This window comes from Sinocyclocheilus grahami, unplaced genomic scaffold (genome assembly GCF_001515645.1).
Source record: "Sinocyclocheilus grahami isolate Dianchi unplaced genomic scaffold, SAMN03320097.WGS_v1.1 scaffold250.1, whole genome shotgun sequence".
Lineage (NCBI taxonomy): Eukaryota > Metazoa > Chordata > Actinopteri > Cypriniformes > Cyprinidae > Sinocyclocheilus > Sinocyclocheilus grahami.
This window is the reverse complement of record NW_015505429.1, coordinates 793,813-807,652: the sequence shown is the minus strand read 5'-3', so window position 1 is coordinate 807,652 and position 13,840 is coordinate 793,813.

Below are 13,840 nucleotides of genomic sequence, written 5' to 3'. Positions count from 1 at the left end.
AGAAACAATTTAAACAATACTGCAATTTTGTGATTTCTTCACTAAAGCATATTACATTATGGTACAGTTTGGACATGCCGCTGAGCTGAGATTCAGACTTACGCTTTGTCAGGACAGATTTATGCTTTAATACTGAAATTAGGGTTTCTTTGCTAAAATCAGATTAACCTTACACCGATGCCATTAAGCATGAAATACATAAAGACTCTACCAATTATAATAGCGGTACCAATTCAAACCCCCACTTTATCTGCATCTCAACAAGCCAGCAAATAGGGACACAACAGGGCATCTGAAGTCAATCCTATTTTAACCTGGGCTATCACGCACACACTTTTAAGTTGCCAGTGTTTAAACTCATAACTTTCGTTTTATCACGCCCGCATTCTCTCCACCAATCTGTAGCGAATTTAGCTCATGGGGAAATATGAATAATTAACCATAACTAGTTATAATTAACTATTCATATTTTAGATCCACTGTAGATATTTAGCTGACCACTCAGGGTCAACCGTCTTGTCAATTCTAAGAACGTTAATTTCCTGGTTAAAGGAAATAACTTTCTTACTGTACAATTCTATAAGTTTGTAACGTAAATCTGCATGATTATTGACTCCGGTTATGAGTAAACAATGAACACGTCAAGTGTGATACAAGTAAGGTTTTATTAACTACATAAACACTTAAACTAGTCTAACATACTACATAAACACATTAAGCCGGTCTAACATACACATACACACACACACACACACATACAGTTGGTATAGGAAAGGGTTAAAGTTTAGCACTAGAGAAAGAGACATAAGGAATGACATTTATGGAACCATTTTGCATATTCAGCAGATCTAAAACCTGAGGGAAAACGTCAGATTCTTAGTTCAAACAAACCTTGTAAAAAGGTGTAACTGATACTTAATGCATCAATTAAATCGACTAAGTTTGATACTTGCGTATGTCTGAAAAAGATTCCTGATGCAATCTTAAGGTCCAAGATCTTGCTGAAATTAGTTGATGAAAAGAACCAGTTTGAGTCAGTGTCACTTGATGAATGGAAAGGACTAGGCCGAAGAAAGGCCTGGCACAGATGCTTTGTATCCTGAAGCTTTTTTCTCACATCTTCATCTTTGCTTCTGACCGAACCACCGACTGGGGCGGGTCACATGGTGTGTCAGCTTTAAGGTCAGAGAAGATCCCCGCCTCTCAAGATGGGCTTATCCAATGAGAAAAGCCGGAATCCCAAGTGGGCGTTTTGAGATCCTGTGGATTTTATGGCTCTTTGTGTGGAAACATGGTATTTTGCATATGTAATTCGCTGGAGTGTTGAGGCACAAATTAGTACCGATTCTTAGAACATCAATATGTTGCATTGGTATCAGCATATAATATACACACTTGTTTCGATCATAGGAAGGCGAATTCATAGATACTAGACATGAAATAGTTACTTATATGAATGAGTGGTTTATCGTAAGCATGAATAAAAATAGTCTATAATACAACAGATTAAATACAACACAGCAATAATATACACACTGGCCTGAAGAAAATGGGTGTTCATTCAAAGAAGGTTTTCCTATGAATTAATTAGTAGAAAAGTCCATTTCTCCTGTGCATTTGTGTCCCTTTGTTTCTGGAGAAAGCAGAATGAGAGCCGGCTCGCATTCCACAAGGTTGTAAATGTATCGGGTTACCATGAAACCAGGGTCTTGTTCGGCATCCTGGGGTGTTACAAAGTATTTGTGAAATCTAGCTAACAAAATATATATTGTGTGTTGGAGTGTTCCAGACGCTACATAAACTCACAATTATGAGAAAAAAAGTCAGAATTGTCAGATAAAAAGTCACAGTTACCTTTTGTATTTTTTATTCAGTGGCGGAAACGGCCTTCCGTAATTTTTTGAGAGAATCCAAATATTTGAAAAGCAAACAAAACTTCTAGGAGGAATACAATACTAAAACAAACTGTCCTGGGGCAAATGCAATACTTCAGTGTGAGAACAAAATTCATGGCGGGCACAATACTTTTGAGAGAGAACGCAAATGTTTTGAAAGCGAACACAAACCTTTTGCAAGAGAATGCAAAGTATCTCAGGGGAACGTAATACTTTTGTAAAATAATAATTTTTTGGTGAGCGAATGCAAAAGCATCAAAATATTTTTTTCCCTCCCATTTTATATTTTTTTCCATCACCATGTCCCCTTAGGGGCTCTGCACTGAATTTTTTTTTTCATACATCCAATTACAAAAATGTAGGGTAATGATTCACATCTAAATTTTCTAACTTGAGCCAATGAAAAATAAATAACTTTTTTTTAATTGGATGAATGAAACAATTTTTTTCAGTGTGTATCTGAAGTTACAGTATTACTCATATCTGGTAGCATTATTATAACATTACACTAATGTCTTCTAGCATGATTTTTTTAAATGGTAAATTAGTGGTAAGAAATTGTTTATTATTATTGCTACATACTTTTTTCCCTTAAAAATAACATTTAAAGGTGATTTTGTATTCGCCAAATATCTAAAAATAGGGCCCACTTGTCATTCTAATTTCAATACAGATGTTCACACATGCTTTACATTTTCAAGCCGTTTGATTCAGCATGACATATTACGGTCTATTAGAAAATAATTCATTCCTTGAGTAGTTGGATTAAACCCCCCCCAAAAGCTCTTTTCAGACAGCATAATCTCTTGATCCCCAGTCACACTCTCCTGTTTGTATTTAGGAGGTATAGAAAAGGCAGGTGGTGTGTACAGATTTGCTGAGTGAAAGACGTTTATGTTGCAGGCAGCCATCCACACGTTTTATTGGGAACAGATGGCAAATACATGATAAGAGCATCTTGGCTGCTGTCTTTATGGAATTTGTTGCTTGTTGTTCTCGATGCAGTGCAGTGCAGTTCAGAGGAAAGTGAAACACTTCTGTAAACAGATCTCTAAAAGCCATATGTTAGCCCCTTTATTCTTTAATTTATCAAAGGTTTGAACATGCATAACAAAGGATATGATACAGTTCTGGAAAAGATAACTTTGACACTTCTGGCAGTAGATATATTTGGCAAAGGTTTACAGTACATCTTAAAAGAGGTATCTACAGTATGTGTTTAGTTTCTCACTTTTAGACAAGAGCCTTTCTTTAGATGACATTTTCAGTGATTCATTTATTTTTGGCTTGACTTGGGCTGGAGTGGTGTGGATTACTTGTGGATTATTGTGATGTTTTTATCAGCTGTTTGGACTCTCATTCTGACGGCACCCATTCACTGCACAGGATCCATTGGTGAGCAAGTGATGTAATGTTACATTTCTCCAAATCTGTTCAAACAGAGAACATCTTGGATGACCTGAGGATGAGTACATTTTCAGCATTTTTTTCTTTCTGTGAACTATTCTTCTAAAGTACACACGTTAACCTTGACAGCCCTAAAATGCATTTTGTAAAATCTGTTTTCTTTTTTTGTTTTTGTTTTTGCTGACCCCATGAAACCTTAGGGGGCCGCTATTACCTTTATGGCCCCCGGGAGTCAGCTTTTGCCATCAAAGGTCTATAGAAATACAAGACTATTTACTGAGCATCAGCGATGGGACCCTCTCAGTGGTGTGTAAAGAAGCATGAAGGTTGAGTCCCTCAGGAAGGTTGAATAAACCAGCACTGGACCGCCAGCACTGTCAATGCTAATCTAAGACGATTGAAAGAAATAGTCTCTCTGCTCTTCCATGACTACAGTCGGAACAAGAATGCATTTGTTTTTGTCAAAAATGACTATAACGTTTATGATTCCCGATGATGTAGTGAAAGAGTCTCGTCTTAGCAGATCAATGCCATTACACCCCTCACCTTCAGAACTCCTCTGTCTTTGCTTGAGCAAAAAAAACCTATTATATCAGGTACAATTCCTCAAACACACACCTGGTCTCGGCCATAAATCTCTGTCTCCATTATAGTTCTGCCAATAGCGTGGCCATGCTGGCTGCACACACTCTTTATAGTGGAGTTTGATGCATATTTCACCGTGCTGGGGTGTGACAGAATGGGGTTGGAAAATGAGGGAGCAGCTTCATTACGGTACTAGTGGATTGTTCGCCGGAGCTGCCAAAAGTGGCATGAAATGGGGGGAATGGAGCTGGAGAAATGGAGGGAAAGAAGAGAAAGAAAAAAACAGGAACGAGACAAACTGTACCACACATCAGCATCTAATTTTTCTGCCTGGTTCTGAAGCAGATAACCAGTCGTCGTCTCTGTCGTCAACCGAATATTGACAGAATGATAGCCATTAAAACTTACAGAGAATAGCAACGAGTTTGTTTTCACTTCACAAGCTCTAACTGTTAAATAGAGGTAGGTGCCAATATAATACAATATTTACATACAAGTTTGGTGCATAGCGCTGGAAAGAGCCTGAGGTATATCTCACCTTCACACAGCAGTAATCTCACTAGTGTACTTACATCATACCAAATGCTGTGGAGCTCGGGCATGTTTTAAATGAAGCTTTAAAGAAAATTATTTATCACTTGCGCTGACTATACAGCAGATTACACTCTAAAAAAGTTTTTATACAGATTGGTAGCTTTGGGTAAATGACAAGAAATATTTCTTATCCTCTAACATTCTTAAAGCATTTCACTTTACAGTTGGCTTTGATTCAGTCTTTGAACATAATTTGGGAATTTCATATTCACCTCATATTCATTTTCATTTAATGGGATCATTTTATGTAGGGCTGGGAGATAAAATTATATCACATTGAGTCGCGATATAAATGATGTCGATAATTTATGTTTACTTGACAAGGATTAATCTAACAGCAGAAATAAATGTGACAACAGACAGTCAGTGCCTGTCGCTAATAAGCTAACTCTGCATGTTCTGCGTGTATCTGTGTGAATGATTCATGCGATTTTGTCATGTGATGCTGGTGGTGTTTTCTACGGTAGCCGAGAAGTGCAAAACAAATCACAATTCTGAAAACAAAATAACAAATTACAAACGCAAATCAAAGTCTAAAAAACAAAATAACAATTCAGAAAACATTATAACAAGTCAGAAAACACAACGACAAATCAGACAAACCGGAAGAGGTAGGCATAGTTTAAGACAGCGCCATTGGTTTGGGATTACTCACCGCTGACTGGACGAGACATCTGTCAATCAACGTATACAGGAAGAACCAGCCGAAGAACAGCAGAGTCGTGGTAGAAAGTTCGGAGATGGTATTAAAGTAGCTCAGTTTAAATGTATTGTATGAATTGCTCTTACTATGGAATAAAAAATACGGAGTGTCTATTTACATTTAGTTAAAAGCGGCTGTAAAACATCAGTTCCAGTGGCGCAGATGGAAATGCGCGTGTCGTTGGCTTTTTGACGCGATCGACCCGGGTTCGACCCCAAACTTTTTTTTTCTCCCTTTTCAAATCTCGTATCACATCGTAAAGGCATTTATTTTCAATAAAAATTAAGGAAATAATCAAAAAGTTGAAAATAAAGTATCGGGTAGGGTTAGGGTAGGTGTAGGGAGGGCTTTATTGTACCAATAAGGTGGCATCCATGTAATAATTAAAATTAAAATTATAATTTACACTCAATACGTTATTATTGCATACGGTTTTATAATGTACTACAATACTGAAGTGCAGATAATTGCCACTATTTGCAACAAGTAGTATACTTGATAGTAGAAATCCTGCTATTTTAACATAGTATAAATAGCATATTGCTAAAAAATACTGCTATTTTCACTTAGTGTAAATAGAATCCATTGCTAATACAAGATTTGAAAACAGAGGGAAAAAAAGTTCTGCAAAAGGTGGGATCGAACCCAGGTCGATCGCGTAGCCAACAACACATACGTATCCATCTGCGCCACTGAAGCTGATGTTTCACAGCCACTTTTAACTAAATGTAAATAGACACCCCATATCTATTATTCCATAGTAAGGGCAATTCATACAATACATTTAAACTGAGCTACTTTAAAACCATCTCAGAACTATCTACCAGGACTCTGCTGTTCTTCTCTGTATATGTTGATTGACAGATGTCTCGTCCAGTCAGCGGTGAGTAACCCCAAACCAATGGCGCTGTCTCAAACTATACCTACCGCTTCCGGTTTGTCTGATTTGTCGTTGTGTTTTCTGACTTGTTATTTTGTTTTCGGATTTAGTGTTTTCTGTTTTGTTATAATGTTTCCGGATTTGTCGTTGTGCTTTCTGAATTGTTATTTTGTTTTCGAATTTGTCATTGTGTTTTCTGACTTGTTAAAAATTTTTCTGAATTGTTGTTGTGCTTTCTGAATTGTTATTTTGTTTTTTAGACTTGCATTTGCGTTTGTAATTTGTTCTTTTGTTTTCAGAATTGTGATTTGTTTTGCACTTCTTTTCCACCATAGTTTTCAGCCTCTTCTTCTCAATATATAAGGGAACCGAACATACGAACTTCATCTCCAGAACGTCTCGGTTACGTATGTAACCCTCGTTCCCTGAAGGAGGGAACGGAGACGTCACGTCGGAGGACCGACGAATTGGGATCTTGCTTAGAGGGACCAATCTACTTCGAGTGTAATCTAAACGAGCCAATGCACATTGGCATGCGATTATTGCATCCAGCTGCTGCCAAGATCCACATCGTCTTTACAAAGACATAACGTCAAGTTTGCCACGCAACGTCGTCTTTAAAAAGACGCACCCGAAATTGTTCTTTTAGGTGAAAAAGTTCTTTTAGCGTGCTGAGGCGCACAGGGGAGATGATCATCTGCAACACAAACAGGGAGTAGTGCAGCCTGATTTGTGCAACCCACTCGACACGGGAAACCACCACCGCTGAAGCGCCGTCCGCCAACACGAAGAGCTCTCTAAGAGCACGCTGAACTCGTTCAGTCTTCTTCTCTCAGTAGAGTAGTCAGGAGCAGAACGATGTGATCGCTCGGCTCCGAAGCGAAAAGCTGAATATGCGCTGCATCTGCTGCCTACTTATACTCACGCTGTGATCAGCAGCAGCTGGATGCAATAATCGCATGCCAATGTGAATTGGCTCGTTTAGTTTACACTCAAAGTAGATTGGTCCCTCTAAGCGAGATCCCAATTTGTCGGTCCTCCGACGTGACGTCGAGAGTGACCGACTGAAAGGGAACTGAAATTAGAATCACTTCACCATCTTTTCACCATTTCATTCTGAAACTGAAAGCAAAACAGAAAGACCTTCCCCACAACCCGTCAAAATAAAAGTCCGGCTTAACTTGAACAAATTATGACATTACTGCATTATTATTGTATGCTAAAATGTTTACCTCAAGAAATAATAATAATAATTTTAAGGAATATCATTTCTGTTAATGCGCTGTTTTTAACGAGAACGAAGAACGAGAACAAACCCAAGTCAGTGACACAGTGTTCTGTTCGCTGTTGCTCATTTTACATGCAAAGGGCTTCTTTCTAAAGAAACAGCAGCAAGTAAATAAGTAAATAAATACAAAGTTATGGTTTCTACATAAAAACTAACAGTGTAGGATGATCTCAGGGAGAAAATAAAATAAAATGCAATTAATTTAAGATGCTGTTGTTTTCTTTCTTCACTTGAGGTAATACTAAAGGCACTTTCCCAGAACATATTGATGCAGTTTTTTTCAAACTGTTTTTCTTAGCTGCAGGGTTTTGTGTCTTGATACTTATTGGCAGCTCCAGGCTTATGTAGCAGCAAAACAATACTTTAGGATTTCGGCTTTTAGATAAAACGTTTCAGATTAATCTTGATTTTCAATAACAGTGCAGTGTGCGGTGTGGTTTTAGAAAGCACAAAAATCAAGTATTCTTCAAACAAATATTACCATATAGCAAATAATCATGCTGGCACAACCAGCAAACTTAAGCCAAAACAGCTCCAGTAGAATTTAATGACATGCACCAAAATAAAATAAAATAAAAGTCTCATCTTTAGTTATTATTTTATCTTATGTTTGTCAGTAGGGGACAATCTTATAATGTCAACCCTGCTGAGATGATTTTTGTAAGCGAATTGATAAGTTAAAAAGTGGACATTTCTAGAAATATCAGTACTTAGTCTGTTAATTACTACTAATCACTATTTGTCTTTCTAAGACACATCTTAAAGTTTCAACTATGAGTACAAAATAATTAGTTGTCCTGTTGCCATCAACACTGCTGCCTTCCTGAAGACACAATTATATTCCAACACAATTCATTTAGCTTGAGATGGCACTATTCCATCAATTAACACTTAAATACATTATTTGTTTGATAGAATGTTTAAAATCTTGCATAAAATGTACTTCTTTTCAAATTGGAAAAGGCACCCGTTTCATAGAATAACTAGTTATATTGCCTTTCAATGGGCGAAAACGATTTCCTTTTTGCCATCAAATCTCACTCCGAGTCATAAAGATAAAATGTTGGATGGAGAAGGATCATCTGAATCAATGGGTTCTTAACTTTGATGCTATATGGCATACCTAATGAGAAAAATATATTTTACTACCCCTTGGCATGAAATGCTGGACTAAGCTTTTTTCCAAGGGCAGCATTCAGTCTGACCTATCAACATTCAGTCCCGCATCTGCTATAAATTGCAAGGCTGTGTGTTAGAAAGGACTTATATTGATTACTAAGAGTGAGTAGGACACTACAGCTTCGCTCTATTTAGATTCTTACTAACCAGAACACACACACAGACTTGACCTACACAAAACACTGCTACAACAAATACATCCAAGATGCTTTAAAACGCCAAGATTTCAGGAGGATTTAGGGATTCTCTGGTTAGTTATTCACTCAAAAATGCTATTAAAATGAGCAAAACTGATGTAATTGTTAGTACTTTTAATATTTTCTGCATAATTAGGATTCTGTGAACTTAACAATAAAGCATTTTTTTTTCTTTGATCTTCATTGCAAACAATCAAATGTTTGATTTAATGAAGCTTTATACATAATTGTCTAATTGAATGAAAACAAACAAGAAATACCGTTTGATGTGATTATTATTTCCCTTGTAAAACTGTAAAGGTTTTTATAAATCTGTCTCATGGTCTTCAGAAAAATCGGTGTGCTGAGTTTAGTTGTGACATTGGATATGATATATTCTATAATAACTTGTCATTTAGAGACAGTTGATTTAACACAAGAGGCTTTAAATTGGTCAAATCTGGTGTGTTTGGCAACATAAATGTTAAAAATTTCTCACATGATACATTTATTGAACTGCAGACAGAACCGCTTTGGTCCACACTTGGAATCTAGATGGATGCATTAAAACCTCACAGATAAAAATCACTGCCTTAGAGAAACAAGATCCATCGAGAGATATGAGGGATTTTCTAAATGAACTTTTAACCTCCTCTGTCTCTATTATATCTTATTTTCCTGAAGGTAAGAATGATGTTTGGTGGGTGATTATAGGTAAGCATGCCATCTGCATCTTAATAACTCTCCATATGGTGCTGATCCAAGTGTAGTCAACATTTATTAAGCTGTGATTTAGAGCCTAGGTCGAAACTTTTTATGTAAAAGGTGGTCAAAACAAGATCTTAATTCTTCATTAAAGGTAATTTAAAATTAAAAGGTAAATTCATTAATGGCTTAATTTAAGGTATAGTTTACCCAAGAGTGAAAACTCTATCTATCCAAACCTGTATGATGAGAAATTATCATTAGTGGAAGCAGTGTCAGTCTTATTTTTTGTTAATTACCCTTAATATATTGTTGTTTGAGGCCTGGAATATAAATATTTCAAACAAAATTGCCATTTTAACGATGAGGTTACGTGTTTGTGTTTAGTGACAACCATAAAATGCATTGATTACAGAAGAAACAGGGCAGGGTTTGATTAATCATTCCTATTATTAATATCATCATTATAGCTTGGTCATGATCCTAAATGAATTTTATATCATCAGTTAATCAAATATAATTATGCAACGGTAACACAGTCTCAATAACTTAACCGTTTTAATAACAATACCTAAATAAATCCCAATGATATTGTTACCAGATATGTAATAATTAGGCAATGCTTATTCTTATTGCAAAAATCATTGAAAACTACATAGATATGGTTTATCGATGTACTGAATGATGAACCAAAACATTTTTTAATGCAGTTTGTAATAAATGCATATGAAAAGTTAAACTGGTTAAACCACGCTATTTGTAACTTATGTTTGCCTCAAATAAAATAAAAACAACCTCATATGGTTCTTTTGACACAAACAAACATGACATTTACATGGTGAACGTTTATTCCAGTGCAGGCTGACAGAATGTCACTAAAGTTCATTGTAAAAGAGTTTTAAATGTGTAAAATGACCTGCTTGAGACTGCTGGTGAAATGGCACTTGGTTGTCGTCTGTTTATACTGTGACTTCTGATGAACTCTAAACGTCTGACATGACAGGCTGTAATATGTGTTTTCAAGTTCTTCATTATAGTCTGATGCTGGATCCCTTAGAACCAATTTCCGCAGAGCAGTATTTATGTTTTTGTGTTCAATTTCAAATAAGGTTAAAAGCAACCTAGAAAATACTACATTTTAATCCAATGCCGTCTTTGAAGTGAGCATTTTACAATGGCCTCATTTTTCACCTTTGCCAGAATAGTTTTTCACAGGAGTCCAGTAGATTTTCTCTCGAGTAACACTGCTCTGAGTACACTGTGCACCTCTAGTTAAGTGTATTTTAGAACACACTGTAAAATCATTTTTAAATCAAGTAAATAATGCTTAAAAACATTTTCCTCCCATCATGCACTGGGACATACATAACTGACATGTTTACATTGTTTATCTGTCTGTTAGTTTATTATTAAATGATCAGTAAGCTGATCAGTAAGCTGATTTTTAGACTGAAATGTAAGAACTAAATCTATAATCAAGGCATTTTAACTTTAAACCATTGCTTCCGAGCCCATAATCCATAAAAACGTTTCCTCCAGTGAAAAAGTCGCCCTCTCACATCAGAATCCACTGACACATTTGTTTAGAACTGTTTAGAAATTTGTTTTGGACTGTTTTAACTGTAAACGGTGCTTGATCTGTGCCAACACTATCTCACGACCAATTAGTACGTATTTTACGAGGTGGCTAATTCGTACAAATTCATATGACCTCACTCGTACTATTTTGTACGATTTGTCTAGACCCCAGTGAGGGGTAAGTTTTGGGGTGGGGAAGGTCATTCGTACGAATTCATAGGAATTGGGTTAGGGTTAGGGATTTAGCAAAAATCGTAATTAGCCAACTCGTAAGATATGTACGATTTGCCATGAGATGCCTGTGCATATTTCTCTCCTAATTCAGACGAGATGACTTTTTCCCTGGAGGAAGCAATATTATGGAAGATTGATATTTTAGCTAGAAGCAATGGTTTAAAATTGATTACAAACACAGTGTTACGCATGACAACACATTAACTGATGGACTGGAGTGGTGTAGATTACTTGTGGATTATTGTGATGTTTTTATCAGCTGTTTGGACTCTCATTCTGACGGCACCCATTCACTACAGAGGATCCAGTAATGTTGCATTTCTCCAAATCTGTTTTGATGAAGAAACAAACTCATCTACATCTTGGATGGCCTGAGAAGGAGTACATTTTTGGGGTGAACTATTCCCTTAAGGTATTTCATGAGTGTTCACGTGATTTCAAAACTGTAGTTTAAGGCAATAAGCACTTTTCTTCTTTTACATGTAGGTTGTATTTATAAAAAAAAAAAAACGAGATTTCATACAGTTACTTAATAGGTAACTTTTACAATGATGGCAGATTTGATGACAAAACTTTACAATTTTAAGTTTAGTCAAGAAATTGTACTGTTGGTTCAATTTTTCTCTTGACACAAATACACTTTTGACAGTAGTTTGAGAAAACGCCATACAGTTTGGCCTCTGGTTTCATTCCATTTTTTTCCAAAATGTATGAATCCAGCAGTTACATCGAATGAGTCATTCCTGTGCTATTAATCATGTGCTGGCTCAGTTTAGACAGCTCTGTCTGTAGAGCACAGCACGCCATTTTAAGAGCAGTGCTTGTTTCTTCCTGCCTCTTTAGAAAACAGTTGCCTCTCCTTCTGTTTACAGCGGCGGGGGTAACTCCAGAAAAATCATCAGCTTATCTGTTATTGCCCACGCTGAAGCTCACTCCGTAAGGGAGGGATTACATGAGTGTAGGCCTCTTTGGGGGAGCTCAGTGAAGAACTATGCATCTGTTGAAATCTGGGGAAGGCAGCACATTTGGACAACTTCTCATAAGTCTGAGACCAAGTGGCTCACTCACTTGTTTTATTCCTGAATTAATGTGTTTGAATGAATCAGCTGAGTGAATGCTTCAAATGACTCACTCATATTGACAGTCGCTTGTCACCACCTACTGGTGTAACTATGTAACCTGTAGAAAGATTCACTGAAAAATTCCCTCCACTGACAGAACCAAAAAATATGCTCAACCACTTAGCTCACAATCACAAAACCATAAAAAACTTGTTCAGTGTTCAGAAGATAAGTCAATTTAATCTTTATTAATGAGCACTACATGGTGAACCAGTGTGAAAGAAATATGTAATATTCTGATATCAGCTGAGGTTTGTCTGAATTCATATCCTTTGTGCAGTGCGCAAACTCATTACAGCCAGGGGTTTATCCATTTGTGTCTGTGACATCTCACATTAGAGTATCAGACCTGTGTTGTCGTCTCCACTCTGTCTTTTACTGAATTCTTGAAAAAAGGGAAGAAAAAGAGTAATATTAGGTTAAACTGCTTTGAAATGCAAGCGTTTTACCATGCATCACTGTTAATTACTGATGATCTCAGCATCCCAATGCTTTTAAAATGCTCATAAGGAAGATTGGGGCTAGTTGTCACCTGGGGGTGTCAAAAGTTTGGTATCTCAATAAATGTAAGAGTCAAATATCCAATTACACAAATATGCATTTTTTCTGTATGTGAGTTAGGATTGCACTAAAAACTCAAAAGCCCAAAATGCTTAATAACTCACTGGGGTATGGCGATCAGGACCCTTATTTGCACCAGGTGTTGCATGAAACAACTTGCTCTCCCTTTGAAAGTCAAATGTTCTACACGGTGTTATTCCACATTAAGATTCTAAGGCTGCGACTGAAAACAAGACGCTCTTAATTACACTGCAGCCAACAGTCAAGGGTAATTAACCAATAGGTAAGGTGAAACATTTGTGTCAATTATGCATGGGATTTTAAGTTAAAATCTCCAGCTGGTCATGCATATTCCCCAATGCATGAGGAGGTGGCAGATATTTACAGAAATACAACAAGTAAGCAGGGTTTCTTTAAATATTCTTATTGAATCGCAGTGGCAAAAGGTCGCAAAGGATGAATCGACCCCCCTGAACAACAACAAAGTCAACAACTTGCCATTATTAGAATGAATAATGAATCCAATTAAGATATTAATCTCATTTATGCTGTACTATGAATTCATAAAGCGAGTGTTCATCCTTATTCATCCTGAGTGGAACATCATCTCTCACACCAGCAAGGGGTGATTCCTTCATGCAGAGAGATAATCGTCTTGGTGTTTCCTGAAGAGAACAACAACACAGTTCTATCACATTCTATATAGATCAGGATTACGTAGAACATTATTTTGCTTATTTGACTTGCACCACAGGCAAACAGTCAGGTCCATCGTTGAGCTATTTTGCTGATAAATTGCTGTGTACACTAAGGAAATGAGAAAGCGTCAGGTAAACATGATTAATATGCATAAATAAATTGAAATTGATATTCAAAGCTTTGTCAGTTTTTACAAAATGGGATCCAAAATCACGTCTCTCATCTTATTAGTAAA